Genomic DNA, 15,677 nt, shown 5'->3' with positions numbered 1-15,677 from the left:
AGTTCGGAACTCATACTCACTCCATCTTACCTTTACGAAGTGAGTATGAGGTCGAGTGAGCACGAGTTCTTAATTAGGATGTAAGCGTGAGGTTGGAATGATGTCGTGAGCGTGAGTTTGAGTGAGGTTAGTCCAAAGTGGGCATTTTTGAATCTATTCTCACTCTCTCTCTCTCTCTCTCTCTTTTTTTTTTTTTAAGTTTCTCGGTATCTCTGATTGTTTTTGATCTGATACATGTCAACAAACAGACCAAACGTGCCCAGTTTGGACTAACTTCACTCAAACTCATGTTCACGACATCATTTCGACCTTACTCCCATAACGTCTTTCCGACATCACGCTCATCCGACCTTACGCGCAACATCCCTTCAACATCATGCTCGCTCGAACTCACGCTCACAACATGATTGGAACTCGCGCTCACACTCATTTCATGAGGGTGAGGTCTAGTAAGCGTGAGTTTCGAACTCATGAACGCCGACCTCATGAGTTTGGGCACCTATGGATTCAACGTCTCAAGAATGGATTCCACTTCCACTCTAATCTCTTTAACAAAACCGGAAGTAGTAGAATTCTATTACCACTTCTATAAAAGTTTAACGTTGATTAATCTGAGTGTTTGTCACAATTTTTGCTCAAAATGAAAGAGACGTCAATACAATTGTGTCTCTTAAGACAGTTGAGTGCCAAGTGCCTACGGGCGCAAAAGTTCCGTGTGCTCCTGGGTGTTCAATTCCCTCCAAACAACTAGACCTTTTCCAATCGTTTGCATAATCTTCTTATCTCAATCACTTGTGACTCTTTATGGCGCTCCTATTGGTCCTGATATAAGTGATTTGGGCGAGTTTCACAAATTGTCTGCAATATTTTTGTTGGTGATGTCCTCCTATTCGGTGCAAGGAATAGTACAAATCATCTGGAAGGTATTGCATCGTTTAAATACGAAAGGATTAGTGATTCCAGTAGTGATTTCAAAAAAATTCTCTCAGTACTTTCAAGCGTGAGAGGTACTGCGCAAATACTGGCAACACACACTGAGAAAAATCCGTTTTCCGGATAGCGGTATATTGTACCAGGTAACATTGGATAAAATGGGCTTCAATCCTGCTTTACACTGGATAAAACGGTAAATTATGGTTTAGCCCCTCCCTTGATCATATCCTAGATCCGCCACTGTATGTATGTAACCTTCGTCAGCTATATGTTATATACGTCCATTTCTATGTGAGATCCTGACCGCTTATATTGTTTCATACGGAAAGTACGTACAGATAGAACACTTATACAGAAAGTGTTATTAAACATGCGTTCTCAGTTGTACATTTGCTTTACGTTAAGTCCAAAATGAAATTAATTCATTCAGTATAATGCCCCAGTATAATGCCCTTTAGGCTAAGGGAGACACATGATTAAGACAAGTGAATCATGATGGAAGAACTGGTAGAATGAATTGTGGGAGGAATGGGAGTACCCTGAGAAAACTCGATATTCATCACAATCCAGGAGTTTGATGTAATAAGGGAGTAAACGAGTTTACGCCCTGTTGGCATCAAACGCATTTGTGGCTTTTGCCATGCTTGTTTAGCCTCCTGGTAACATTTCAATTCAATATCAGAATAAAATGCTGCATATTACAATGTTTTATGTAAGAAGAAACATTACTTAAATTTTCAACATCGTTTCTCTCCAACTGCATGTTTCAGACTTACGCCCTTATTGCATCAAACTTCTCAATCTTACTTGGTTTGGATCATACCAGGGACCCCACGCACCAGATATAAGCGCTTTACCACTGAGCCGCCGTACTTCTCGAAGTACCCGGCTATTTGAGGCGATCGCAAAGCGTATTTATTGTTCATGCGTATTCTTGGAATTGTCGTGGCTAAAATTTCGACCAAACTTTTTGCGGTGTTTTTGCAAACACCCTGTACTCCACGACAAATTTCTCCCTTGTATAACCTATAAGAAATTGTGTAAACCAATTGTTATGTGAATGTCGTCCAGATCTATTCCCAAACTTCTTCACTTACTAACCTAGAGGAACAACTTTATTTCTTAAAAACTCTTGTAAGCCGATAGGTATTCAGAGCTGTCTGTCGCATCTCCGCTCCAGACACCCTTCCCAATTCTAGCAACCAACTACGAGACGATAAGATTATTTTTTTTTCTCTCTCTCTTTTCCCCTCTGTTTTCCGGTGAATCATCAGTCTGATATTAATGTTACCAAACCCTCTTAGAGTCTTAGTTCTGATATGACTCCTTATTCTATATTTAGCGCTGACTTCATACTTCCGCAGCTGCTAGATTGACCCTTGAACCGATTATTAGTAAGAGACTTATGTCACCCTTTTCTTGTATAATGTTGTGTAATTTTAACTGGTTTTAGTTGGAACCCATGTCTGTAATTTTTTCTTTTTTTTTTTTGTGAAGGTGTGTGCGTTCTGGAAACTCTATCAGATATCAGAAATGTCGCGCGCCTATCATAAGTAGTATGAGATCACCTCTAGCCAATCAGAATTCACCTAGTGTTCCGAACCATTACATCATTTACATCCAACCAGATTCTAAAGAATTCTTTCTAAACGATTGCACAATCTGTCGTAACATTGAGACATCCTAGCTTAACACATAAAACCTCGAGGATGATCTTTCGAGTGGTCAATTACCACCAAGCAGTCGAAGAGCACATAGTCCGTGCTTCTCTCTCTCCCCTCGTGGGGGGGAGGCCGTCCTCTGCACTCTTCGCAGAGAGAGACTGTCACTAACTTATTGGTAACCTATTTTAATTTTCCTAGTGCAGTATAGTGAAATTCATTTCTAGTGGAGTTATAAACGCCAACCAGTGCTGTGTTTAGTATCCGGCGTGATGACCGTTTCCACGCCAAGTCTTGTGAGTAAGTACTGTCTCTTTACTAGCTCTCCCAGAGAGCCATCGTACCCTTACTCCGTACTTAACTCTTCTGTAGACTAAATTAATTACTTCGCCCTAATTTCGTTGAATTGTTTCCTGGACGTCACACCTGTGCGTACAAATTGTGGATATGTAGAAACCTGTAACTGAATCTTGATTAGTAATTCATAGTGATCCTATTTACTGTTTGATATTATGGTCTGTAAATAAACTGAACTCTTTAATAATAAATAACTCGCAACATAATCATACTGCTTCCATATTATTATTACTACAACAGACCATATGAAATCCTCAATCTCTCTTAGCTATCGAGAGACGCCTCCGCTAAGATCACGCACTGCGATCAAGTGGTAAGACACCTTACAGTGGATCGTCGTGAGAGTAAATCTACTAATATTCTAGATCCCTTTTCTGTCAGTTCTTGGGGACTCCTGTCCCCCTCTCAAGGGACTACCATTGGACCTGGTAAATCAAGATCCTGTCTCGACAGAGATACCAGATGCCGACCTCCTCTCTGAAGCCATCCACAGGTAAGAGTAACATCTTTTCAGCCAATCCGCTCGGGCTATCAACTACCGCTACTAGTTTGCCGACTCCAAGAGATTAATGTAGTGAAGGAGTTAATTGCGTCATCTGTGATTAAAATGTGTAATTTGATTTGCAGTAGTGTTGTGTGTCGCCAGTGCATAGTGTAAGAGGGCTTTGGTAGGAAAGTGCCTCTTAGTGTAAATCATGTGTTCCTTACTCGTTTGTTCATCTCAACGAACCGACTTCCCATCCTTGCGGCTTTTCAATATGTTCTTTGTAATGTAGTAATTCATTTCACCAAGGGGAGTCGCTTCCTCAATCGGCTTAATATTTAGTATATAAATGAGTATTCTTAAGCCCTAGTAAATTACTTGATTGAATTAAAATGATCTTTGGTTCTAATCGTTTGGTCGTTCAACTAATCTAACTGCTGTAACTGCCCATTTGCTTGAACCCTGTCAATACTAACGAGGCGCACTTTTACTTTGTTGTTTAGTCCGCCCCTCGTGATGTTATCATTTATATCGGGATGTGTTTGACCTCCCTCTCTCTTTTGATTTACAAACCTAGAAGTGTTTCTATTAGTCACTTGTGTGGCCATACCTAAATTATAGATATTATTATGTATTTCTTTAACTATTAATGTATCTGAGTAGACATCACGGCGGACAGTTTAATACTAAATATCTTTCTGTAAAATTGCAATATAACCCCTGCCGGGTTAATGAGTTATTGCGCCTCCCTCTCTCTGTTTGGTGTACTAATCTGTAAGTGATTCTATTAGCCACTTGTGTGGCCAGACTTTAATTATAGATATTCTTTTATGTATTTCATTAACTATTAAGATGTCTAAGTGAACATCCCGACGGACAGTTTAGTACTAAGTATCTCTCGGTGATATTGTAATATCACCTCTGTCGGGTTATTGATTTATTGTGCCACTCTTGGCTTGAACGACCCCTTCTCGTGCTGAGACCGTCGTCTCAGACTTAATATCATAAATCACACCGCTCCCTGTCCAGACCACTGCTATCGGTGTGATCAGAGAACTATTATTTATTCGTATTAATTGAGTTTATTACTTTGACACTGCCTCAAGAACCTCGTAATATTTTGTAATATTGAGGAAGCGACTGTTTGACGAGCTTTTGCCTTTCACGCAAGGACAGGTGTAACCTTATCTAGATCAGATTGTTATTAGAAAAATCCTACCGGTGGTTTCGCTTGAACTCGAACCCCTGACGGGTTCTTGCGGCGCTACATAATTGGTTTAGCAGCAGTGAGATTCGATTATTAGCTCGTCATCTAATAATGTGTTCATTGGTATTGTTTTATATCATCTTATGTTGCGTTTGTAAATGACAAAGCAGGAGTTATTTATATTATTACTTTCATTGTGTTATATTGTTTGCTTAGGGTCACATCTATATTCTAGATGAGTAACGTATAATTTAATGTTTAAATTGTGTTAATTGAAATGACAGGTTTCCTATTAAGTTGCTTGAAATTTAAATCTAAAAGTAAACATTTTGTGTTGATGTGTTGCGTTGGGCAAATGCCCCCTTCTACCCTGAAAGTTTAGCTATCATTTTGTTTGTTCTAGAGAAGTCAATGAGGGAAGGAAAAAGAAACAGTCCATATATCAAAAGAATAGTTCGTTCCTTTTTCTTCAACACAGAGAGAAAACATCTGTTCTCTGTTAGTTTCCCCAGCTGGGCAAAACAAAAAAAATATATATATATATATATATATATATCTATATATTTTGTGAAAAGAAAAAGCGAGAAAAAGGAAATGTGTTGGTTAGCACTCCTCGGTTGTGTACTGCCTTAGATTCAAAAGAAAAAAAAAACTGTAGGGAGAAATATCAACACAATACCTTGAGAAGGTTTATGGCGCCAAATGCGGGACGGATACTTCCTTCTCCACCTATCGAGATGAAAGCTATTCCGTTCTGTATTCAAAGCTTCTCAACGTATTCTGAGTTCGATTCTTGCAATGGATTTTCGCGAGGTTCATTTCAAGAATCATCAGTCGTAAGGCTGGTGTAGGAACTCCAAGTATTCAAATTCTGCTTGTGTAATCAATGTACAAGTCAGTCAAAACAAACATCATTGAAATTTTGAAATTTATTTTGAAATTTTCATTCTGTGAGTCCTTATACTCACGCGTTGTTAGTTCTTTGATTGTGGGTAAATTCTTGATCTTTCCCCGACTGGCTTCTCAGCGTTAGTGGTAAATTAAATATTATGTTAGGTGCTAAAGAGATTCCTTACACGAACTATACGAACTAAAGCCTTAATATGTTTCGTTTCTCAGTAAAAGTTCATAATGAGATTCATTATTGTGATTTTGAAGTTTTCAAATTATTTTAAATTCTCTTGGAGGCCAATTTAATTTTATTGTTTATGAATGGACGCGCTTTTTGTTAATTATGAGAGAATTAAGTATACCAAGATTGAAAGTTTAAAAGGGCAATAAATTCAGTTAGTAATTTGTTTTAAGTAGAGACCATTCTTAATAAGTTGTTGTAATATTAATCCTAACTCGTTATTTTTATTATTTTAAGTCGTGTTTGAATAAAGACAACACTAATGTGGGACACCCCTGAAGTATAGTACCCTGTATTCAAAAACCGCGAGATCCCTTGTATTTTGATTAAATGATAAGAGCGTAAAGTATTAGGATACGCGTTATTGTTTTTGAAGTCCCTGGCATCAAAGTTTTGTAATTTGAATAAAGCTCTTGTAAATTTTAATTGCCAGTGTAAGGCTGTTTTATTAAGGAAGAAATATGTGAACTTAATGTAGTAGAAAGATTAATCCTAATAATTCCGTTTGTGCTTAGCTATTGTTATTAATTAAGGAGACGTTTAAATAATTTATTAGTAGACATTATTAATCAATGAATCTTTTCTTATTCATTATGTTAGAAGTTGAATTATCTACAAATTTATCACTTTCCGGTCACGATAAATTCGACCGTAGTCATTGTGTTAATAATTTCATTTGTTCAGGACGTAAAACCGTGCTCTGTAGTATTGTTATTAATTTTGCTATTCCTTGCCGAGCGCTAATGCCTCGAGTTGTGTAATTATTTTGTAAATTTTAGCGAGCTATCTAATTTTGGAACGTGTCGTTGGGAGACACCCTGTCGGAAAATATTGAGACAGTGATCATACCTCTCCCTTGTTCCAGTAATAATTCATGGAGTATAGATTAGGTTAGGATGTGTCAATTCCCTTTCCTAAAAGGAGTACCAATTCCATCAAACGTGATAATTAACTATAATTATCAGCCCCAAAGCGTACATTGGTCGTCCAGAGAATTGCCGCCTGTTTCTATCGCTTGTATTAGCTGAGAACCGCGCAATCTCTGATGATTATACTCCGTTGGATCGATCTTATTGTACCAATTCCATCAAACGTGATAATTAACTATAATTATCAGCCCCAAAGCGTAAATTGGTCGTTTCAGAAAATTGCCGCTTGTTTCTATCGCTTGTATTAGCTGAGAATCGCGCAATCTCTGATGTGGATCCTCTGTTATATCGACCTTATTGTATAATGGTGCGTCCGCGTAATTGTAAGGATGTTAAGCCGGATCTTTGAGAAGGCTTACCCCCTTAAAGGTACGGGACCCTCCTATTACATCCCAGGTCGACATGGATCCCCTAGATCCCGAAGCTGTTTATTATCGTTCTGTTTACTAACGAACGACCAGAGAATGTTTGGTTCTTTCGGAAGGAAGCCCAGTGTTTCGTTCGAAAGACACCCTATGGTGTTAAAGTTTTAATTATGTGCTTTTCGAGATGGTAATGATATGTATGGAAGCTAATGTTGTATTTAAATGGTCATAAATGTTCTTGCTCGCGAGTGCCTAATCTAATCAAAGGTGCGTTTGTGTAAGACCTAATCCTTTTGAGCACTCTTGCTCCCTAATGAGTCCAAGCACGAGTCCTTAAGAAAACCTAAGGTTGTCCGAAGAGATAATTAAATTCGCTTGTTCAATGTATCAAGTATTGTTATGTTTTCTAGCTTCCGAGTAAATTAGTGATGTTATAATATCATGAGTAAAAGAAATGCTTTTGCAAGTCCAGGAATCGAGTTATTTTCTAGAATGAAATCCTTATCGGGCCTAAATGTCAGATACAGCCGCCCTGTTTAGTAAATAAGTACATTATTGATCATTTTGTAATTGTGTAATTGCATATAAACTCTTTCTTGTCTCCTATTTGAAATGATAAATCGTTCTTTTGTGCGTATAGATATCCCAAAAGGTCTCTAAAATGTAAATACGCGGTTAAATTCCTCAAAGTTAAAATTATGAATAAATGTGAAGTAAATGTAAGTCCCAGGGTCATATGAGTTAATATTAGAAGATAGGCTAAAAGTAATCTTTATTGTACCTCTCTTGCCTCCTGCCGTCCGAGTGCCAACTTAATTTGTATCTAAGAGTCGACATCATGTCTCCTGTAAGGAATTCTCGTTGAATTGTATTAATTGTTCTTAAATGTATTTAAGTAATTATAGTCTATTCCCGTTCGATTGTATTTCTATAAAGTTGTGGCACATTCTATTTTTATCATTTGGATATATTGATTATTGTATTTACTAGGAATAGATATTTTAAGCTGTAATTCTAATAATATTCTAACGTGAATATACATTATAATAAATATGATAATGGCATTTGATATATTATGCGTTATAATGCATATGATAATTGTATTTTGATATCTACCATATGTGATAATTAATATGAATTTTGGTGAATATCCAGGTTGAAATTAAGACCTACCAATTGAATGATATCAATATTTTACTGTAAAAGGTAGTTGTTATCATAGTAAGGCAACAAGATAATTGCCTGAAGTTATATTTAAATTCATTGTTAATTTCTAAACGTCAGTACTTCAGTTATATTGGTTCCTTTGTTAATAAAATGACGTAAAAGTGAAGTACCTCTGTGCGAACAGTACAATTAAATATATGTTGATTTAAAATTGTATATTGTAACTCTACCTCTCTTATCGATTAATTATTTGTAGCAGTTCATTTTATAAATTGAGACGACTTATTTGATTTAAGTTTGTTAAGCGTCTGTTCAACTGCGCTGATTAAATATTTGTGGTAGCTCATTCTATAAATTGAGATGATTTATTTGATTGATTTTGTTAAGCGTCAGTTCAACTGCGTGACAATAGTCACTAAACAATAATATTGAACCACGCATTAATTCGCATATTGTTAAATGAAAATGTTGAAAGTTTAGACCATAATTGATCTTGTATATTGGTCGTTTGCGTCATATTGTAATTTAGGTATTTTTTAGACGTAACTGTAAAATTGCCATTTAGTTTATGAACACCTTGTATTGAGTCGTGTTCCATATAAATGCTATTTAAAAAGGGTTCATTTTGAAACGTTCATACGCTGTCCCGTACTGAATTCTAATTGTTTAAGGGATGAATGTTATAAAGTGTTTAAAGAATATATATATATGTTCTCGTTTATTTCTTTCGCGCTACAAGAAATCCGCCTTCCTTTCATTCGAAATCTTGTATGAAAACATAGAAATTCTTCTTTTGGCCGTTCTCTGTTTAAAAGAAAAACCAGACCCTTACCAGACAGGGCTGTAGTATAATTTCTTTTTTTTTATACCACCCTGACTTCAGCGTGGAGCGTAGTAGCAAAACAAAAAAAAAAAGAGAAGAGAAAACATCTGAGCGTCAATTCCCAACTACCCTCCGGTAGTGGATAACCTTCGACCTCAGGGAGTCCCAGTAACCCAATTTTGGTAAAGACTAGAAGAGCATAAAAACAAACTGGCTCCCTTTCTTATCGTATATTTAATGGTTTGTTTTGGCAATTTTAGAGCTTGTGATAATGTGTAAATTTTTAAATTAATGTATCCAAAAACAAAACGTAGAGCAAAGGAAAATTTACATATAATAATAAGGAAAAAAAAAATAAATCCTTTATTAACTAATGTAGTTATCTTCTGTGTACGGTAGTCTTGAGATTCTATGTAGTGATTATTATCTCTAGAAATTTTTATGTAATTGATTCTTGTACTTTAATCATACAGAAGTCACTCAAATCTTTTGTGAAAATTTAGTAATTCTATATATACCTAGTGGAAATTCCGTTTAGGAAATGTGCAGTTCCTTGAATGTCCAGATAGGTTAAAAATACAACTATCGTGAATGATCGTAGAGTTAGTAAAAAAAACATATACGTGTAAATATTTATTATCTATATATATTCCATATGTAGTTATAATTGAATTGTATAGCATAATTGCATGTTCCTTGGGTTTAATATCTGATTATATTAATTTAGTATGGGTCATCCATTTTCGTTACATACATGTATATCATTTGTATATATAGGAACTCGTATCATAATAATAACTATAAAAACTGTGTAAAAAAAAAAACTTTTTATATGTGTACTGTACATAATTGAGGTCATTTGTGTCATCCCTCGCTATAGTGTTTTAATAGGTATAATGTAGTTATATGAAATCATGTTGTATTGGCTTTGTTAATCTTTGTATATCTTTATAGACAAAGTTTAGTTTGTAAATATGTAGGAACAACTCGTACCAACTAGGGAATTCTTTGTATTATACGTATATACCCATTTGTAGAGCCATGTAGTAATTTCTCAAATTTGTGATTCCCTCACAATCGAGATTGTATATCTAAATAATTGTCGTAGATAGTGAGTGTATATAATAATAGTAACCGATATTAATCTTGTAAAATTGCTATATTAGTACTATATTATTGTAGTCAATTTTAATATATATATATATAATTGTCAATTGAGGTATTTACTAATGATAAATTTTACTGTGTATGTGTTTTGTAATTGATGGGTCCAACTACACGCATATATCTATATACATATAGTTTAAATTTTTGTTGATATTGATAATATGTGTATCGTCAGTGTGATATTATGAGTTCACTCTGACCCTTTTACATCTTTTACTTAGTATAAATTTGTGTATAGACTTTAGCTTAGATAAGTGTTTTAAAAGTTATTCATATCATCATATCTATCTATGTATTAGTTACGTAAGTGTTTTACTCGAAGTTGTAATCATGATCTTAATTTTATGTAATTTTGTATTTAGCAGTGTTGCAAACCCCATTCAACAATTTCTTACTATTTTTACATTACTGATTATTTCAAGGTAGTGTTGCCAACCCTGCAGATAGTTTAATAGTACTTACCAGTGTTTCCAACTCACTTAAAAAAAAATTTTTTTTCTTCCATTCCAGTCCAAATATGACTCTGTAACGAAATTTTGTTAACTTCACTCTAACATTTAAGTACAAAATTTCTTTCCCAAGGGGCGTCGAATGTCGTGGCTAAAATTTCGACCAAACTTTTTGCGGTGTTTTTGCAAACACCCTGTACTCCACGACAAATTTCTCCCTTGTATAACCTATAAGAAATTGTGTAAACCAATTGTTATGTGAATGTCGTCCAGATCTATTCCCAAACTTCTTCACTTACTAACCTAGAGGAACAACTTTATTTCTTATAAACTCTTGTAAGCCGATAGGTATTCAGAGCTGTCTGTCGCATCTCCGCTCCAGACACCCTTCCCAATTCTAGCAACCAACTACGAGACGATAAGATTATTTTTTTTTCTCTCTCTCTTTTCCCCTCTGTTTTCCGGTGAATCATCAGTCTGATATTAATGTTACCAAACCCTCTTAGAGTCTTAGTTCTGATATGACTCCTTATTCTATATTTAGCGCTGACTTCATACTTCCGCAGCTGCTAGATTGACCCTTGAACCGATTATTAGTAAGAGACTTATGTCACCCTTTTCTTGTATAATGTTGTGTAATTTTAACTGGTTTTAGTTGGAACCCATGTCTGTAATTTTTTCTTTTTTTTTTTTGTGAAGGTGTGTGCGTTCTGGAAACTCTATCAGATATCAGAAATGTCGCGCGCCTATCATAAGTAGTATGAGATCACCTCTAGCCAATCAGAATTCACCTAGTGTTCCGAACCATTACATCATTTACATCCAACCAGATTCTAAAGAATTCTTTCTAAACGATTGCACAATCTGTCGTAACATTGAGACATCCTAGCTTAACACATAAAACCTCGAGGATGATCTTTCGAGTGGTCAATTACCACCAAGCAGTCGAAGAGCACATAGTCCGTGCTTCTCTCTCTCCCCTCGTGGGGGGGAGGCCGTCCTCTGCACTCTTCGCAGAGAGAGACTGTCACTAACTTATTGGTAACCTATTTTAATTTTCCTAGTGCAGTATAGTGAAATTCATTTCTAGTGGAGTTATAAACGCCAACCAGTGCTGTGTTTAGTATCCGGCGTGATGACCGTTTCCACGCCAAGTCTTGTGAGTAAGTACTGTCTCTTTACTAGCTCTCCCAGAGAGCCATCGTACCCTTACTCCGTACTTAACTCTTCTGTAGACTAAATTAATTACTTCGCCCTAATTTCGTTGAATTGTTTCCTGGACGTCACACCTGTGCGTACAAATTGTGGATATGTAGAAACCTGTAACTGAATCTTGATTAGTAATTCATAGTGATCCTATTTACTGTTTGATATTATGGTCTGTAAATAAACTGAACTCTTTAATAATAAATAACTCGCAACATAATCATACTGCTTCCATATTATTATTACTACAACAGACCATATGAAATCCTCAATCTCTCTTAGCTATCGAGAGACGCCTCCGCTAAGATCACGCACTGCGATCAAGTGGTAAGACACCTTACAGTGGATCGTCGTGAGAGTAAATCTACTAATATTCTAGATCCCTTTTCTGTCAGTTCTTGGGGACTCCTGTCCCCCTCTCAAGGGACTACCATTGGACCTGGTAAATCAAGATCCTGTCTCGACAGAGATACCAGATGCCGACCTCCTCTCTGAAGCCATCCACAGGTAAGAGTAACATCTTTTCAGCCAATCCGCTCGGGCTATCAACTACCGCTACTAGTTTGCCGACTCCAAGAGATTAATGTAGTGAAGGAGTTAATTGCGTCATCTGTGATTAAAATGTGTAATTTGATTTGCAGTAGTGTTGTGTGTCGCCAGTGCATAGTGTAAGAGGGCTTTGGTAGGAAAGTGCCTCTTAGTGTAAATCATGTGTTCCTTACTCGTTTGTTCATCTCAACGAACCGACTTCCCATCCTTGCGGCTTTTCAATATGTTCTTTGTAATGTAGTAATTCATTTCACCAAGGGGAGTCGCTTCCTCAATCGGCTTAATATTTAGTATATAAATGAGTATTCTTAAGCCCTAGTAAATTACTTGATTGAATTAAAATGATCTTTGGTTCTAATCGTTTGGTCGTTCAACTAATCTAACTGCTGTAACTGCCCATTTGCTTGAACCCTGTCAATACTAACGAGGCGCACTTTTACTTTGTTGTTTAGTCCGCCCCTCGTGATGTTATCATTTATATCGGGATGTGTTTGACCTCCCTCTCTCTTTTGATTTACAAACCTAGAAGTGTTTCTATTAGTCACTTGTGTGGCCATACCTAAATTATAGATATTATTATGTATTTCTTTAACTATTAATGTATCTGAGTAGACATCACGGCGGACAGTTTAATACTAAATATCTTTCTGTAAAATTGCAATATAACCCCTGCCGGGTTAATGAGTTATTGCGCCTCCCTCTCTCTGTTTGGTGTACTAATCTGTAAGTGATTCTATTAGCCACTTGTGTGGCCAGACTTTAATTATAGATATTCTTTTATGTATTTCATTAACTATTAAGATGTCTAAGTGAACATCCCGACGGACAGTTTAGTACTAAGTATCTCTCGGTGATATTGTAATATCACCTCTGTCGGGTTATTGATTTATTGTGCCACTCTTGGCTTGAACGACCCCTTCTCGTGCTGAGACCGTCGTCTCAGACTTAATATCATAAATCACACCGCTCCCTGTCCAGACCACTGCTATCGGTGTGATCAGAGAACTATTATTTATTCGTATTAATTGAGTTTATTACTTTGACACTGCCTCAAGAACCTCGTAATATTTTGTAATATTGAGGAAGCGACTGTTTGACGAGCTTTTGCCTTTCACGCAAGGACAGGTGTAACCTTATCTAGATCAGATTGTTATTAGAAAAATCCTACCGGTGGTTTCGCTTGAACTCGAACCCCTGACGGGTTCTTGCGGCGCTACAGAATATGCTGACCTGTATTTAAATGTAGATGGCTAATCATAAACGCTAAAGCAATAAAATCGCTGAGAAAACGTCAGTTCGAGCGTATTTGGTGCGGGTCGGAACAATAGACCGCCTGCTGTTTAAAATATTTCAAAAGGAAAGACGTGTTGCCAGGCAAAGGGATTGTAGTAAGAAACAGATGCTTGGAAGATGGTTTGTGCAGAGTATTGGAACTCTGCTATTACACACCTGGACCTGGCAAAAAGACCTGGAAACCCTGACTGGCTCACAGTATGATTTACACATCTGGTGAAAATAAAATTACTGAATAGCCACTTTGGCCGCGTTCGCTACAGGGGTAGCGCTTTCTCAAATAGCCTAAGACTAAGTAAAACGGAGGTATAGACCTAATTCGGGGGGGGGGCGTTTTATAGCCAGGGAGGATTTTCCTTTTAGGCGAGCTCCTGAAATCATCAGTGAATTTGACAGTAATGAACTACGAAGAAGCATCGTATATTGATTAGCAAAGTTATCTTACTTTTTAGTTTTATTGTTTCAGTTTGTATGAAGGTATAACCTCGATAAAGTTTAGCCATGGCTCCTTTAAACTTTGTAGCATAAAATAAATAAATAAATCTGTGTTTCAACCAGGGCTGTATGTAAAACTTTCACTATTAGGCTATTAGAAAATGCCGCCACTCGATTTCAGCGTTTGCCGCTAAATTTCTGATTTCCAGAGCGGGAGTATGAAACAAATCGCTCCAAGAAAATGTGCCGCTCTCTAAGTTCTGCTGGCCCAGGCTAGGGGTAAATACGAACTTAGTTTTAATGTTTTGGTCCTATTTGTGAATGAAAGAAACAGTATTCTACTGCTACTATCACGTGTACGAACAAGAAGCAATTGAAAGAAAGAAAGAAAGAAAGAAAGAAAGAGAGAGAGAGAGAGAGAGAGAGAGAGAGATGGGAGAATTTAGAAATATAGTAGCTAATTGGAACGTCCGTAAGTTTCCGTTCCGAGAAGACAGATTGAAAAGAACTAACAAAACGCTCGTAACCATAGTAACTGTTACATAATATGTGAGGATATGATAAAATGTTTGAGATTCTATCTTTGTGCTCTACATCATATGGTTCTTTATCTTTCTTCTTTCTCTTTCTTTTTTTTTTCTTTTAAGCAACATTTTTAAGCTAAATTTTCTGGTTCTCAATTTAGCAACAAGATCTGTTACGAAGTCAAAGAAAGAATTACATGGACCATTAAGAATGGATTATTATCTGGTATTCGATGGGTTGGTTGATTCTTATCTTTTCGGTGCGGGGGAGCCGGGTTTAATATCCGGTGAAGAAGAGGTCCAAAATTTACAAGAACATTCACATTCAGATCGATATCTCATATACATATCCTTGATGCTGAAAGAGTGCGTTAAAATTGTAAACAAAGAAATAGTTTAACTGATAATCTGATCAAAAGCATAATTCAACCTGTAAATAAAATTTCTGAATGGACTTTTTTTTTTTTTTTTTTTTTAAACACCATACATACAATAACATATATTGTATTCCCCGTCGTAGTGTAGTAAACATAGTGTAGTCCCCACACCAAAAGCTGAAACCGTAAACTGTGGTCCCAACCGGACTTACAACAACTCATGAAACCGTCACAGCGTAGAGTAGTGATGAGTGAATTATGACCCATGGGTAAGACGGACTCCTATGCAACGTCAGGTCCTCGCCCATGATGCAGTGCGCGTCAAAAGACCTCTCAGCAAGAATTGCATGGGCCATATTCGCACTGCATCATGGGCGATTGTGGCTCATGAGACCAGGACTGGATTAATCAATCTGAAGGCTAGAAAAAATATGTGACCCCTACTGACTTCACCGAATACATTTCTGTGAAAGAACAGTAGGAAAGTTAAAGGAATATGTTTCATATTTTTGGTCATATTTTATGACGATGATTGTATCTTCATGATTCTTTTTAAATAGTCAATTGAGATTTTGATCAGAGTGGAGATCCCTGTCCACCTAGAGACCCGGAGCTCCCC

Source organism: Thermobia domestica, chromosome 10 (assembly GCF_964235325.1).
Source record: "Thermobia domestica chromosome 10, izTheDome1.hap1.1, whole genome shotgun sequence".
NCBI classification, from domain to species: domain Eukaryota; kingdom Metazoa; phylum Arthropoda; class Insecta; order Zygentoma; family Lepismatidae; genus Thermobia; species Thermobia domestica.
Note: the sequence above shows the minus strand (reverse complement) of the source record.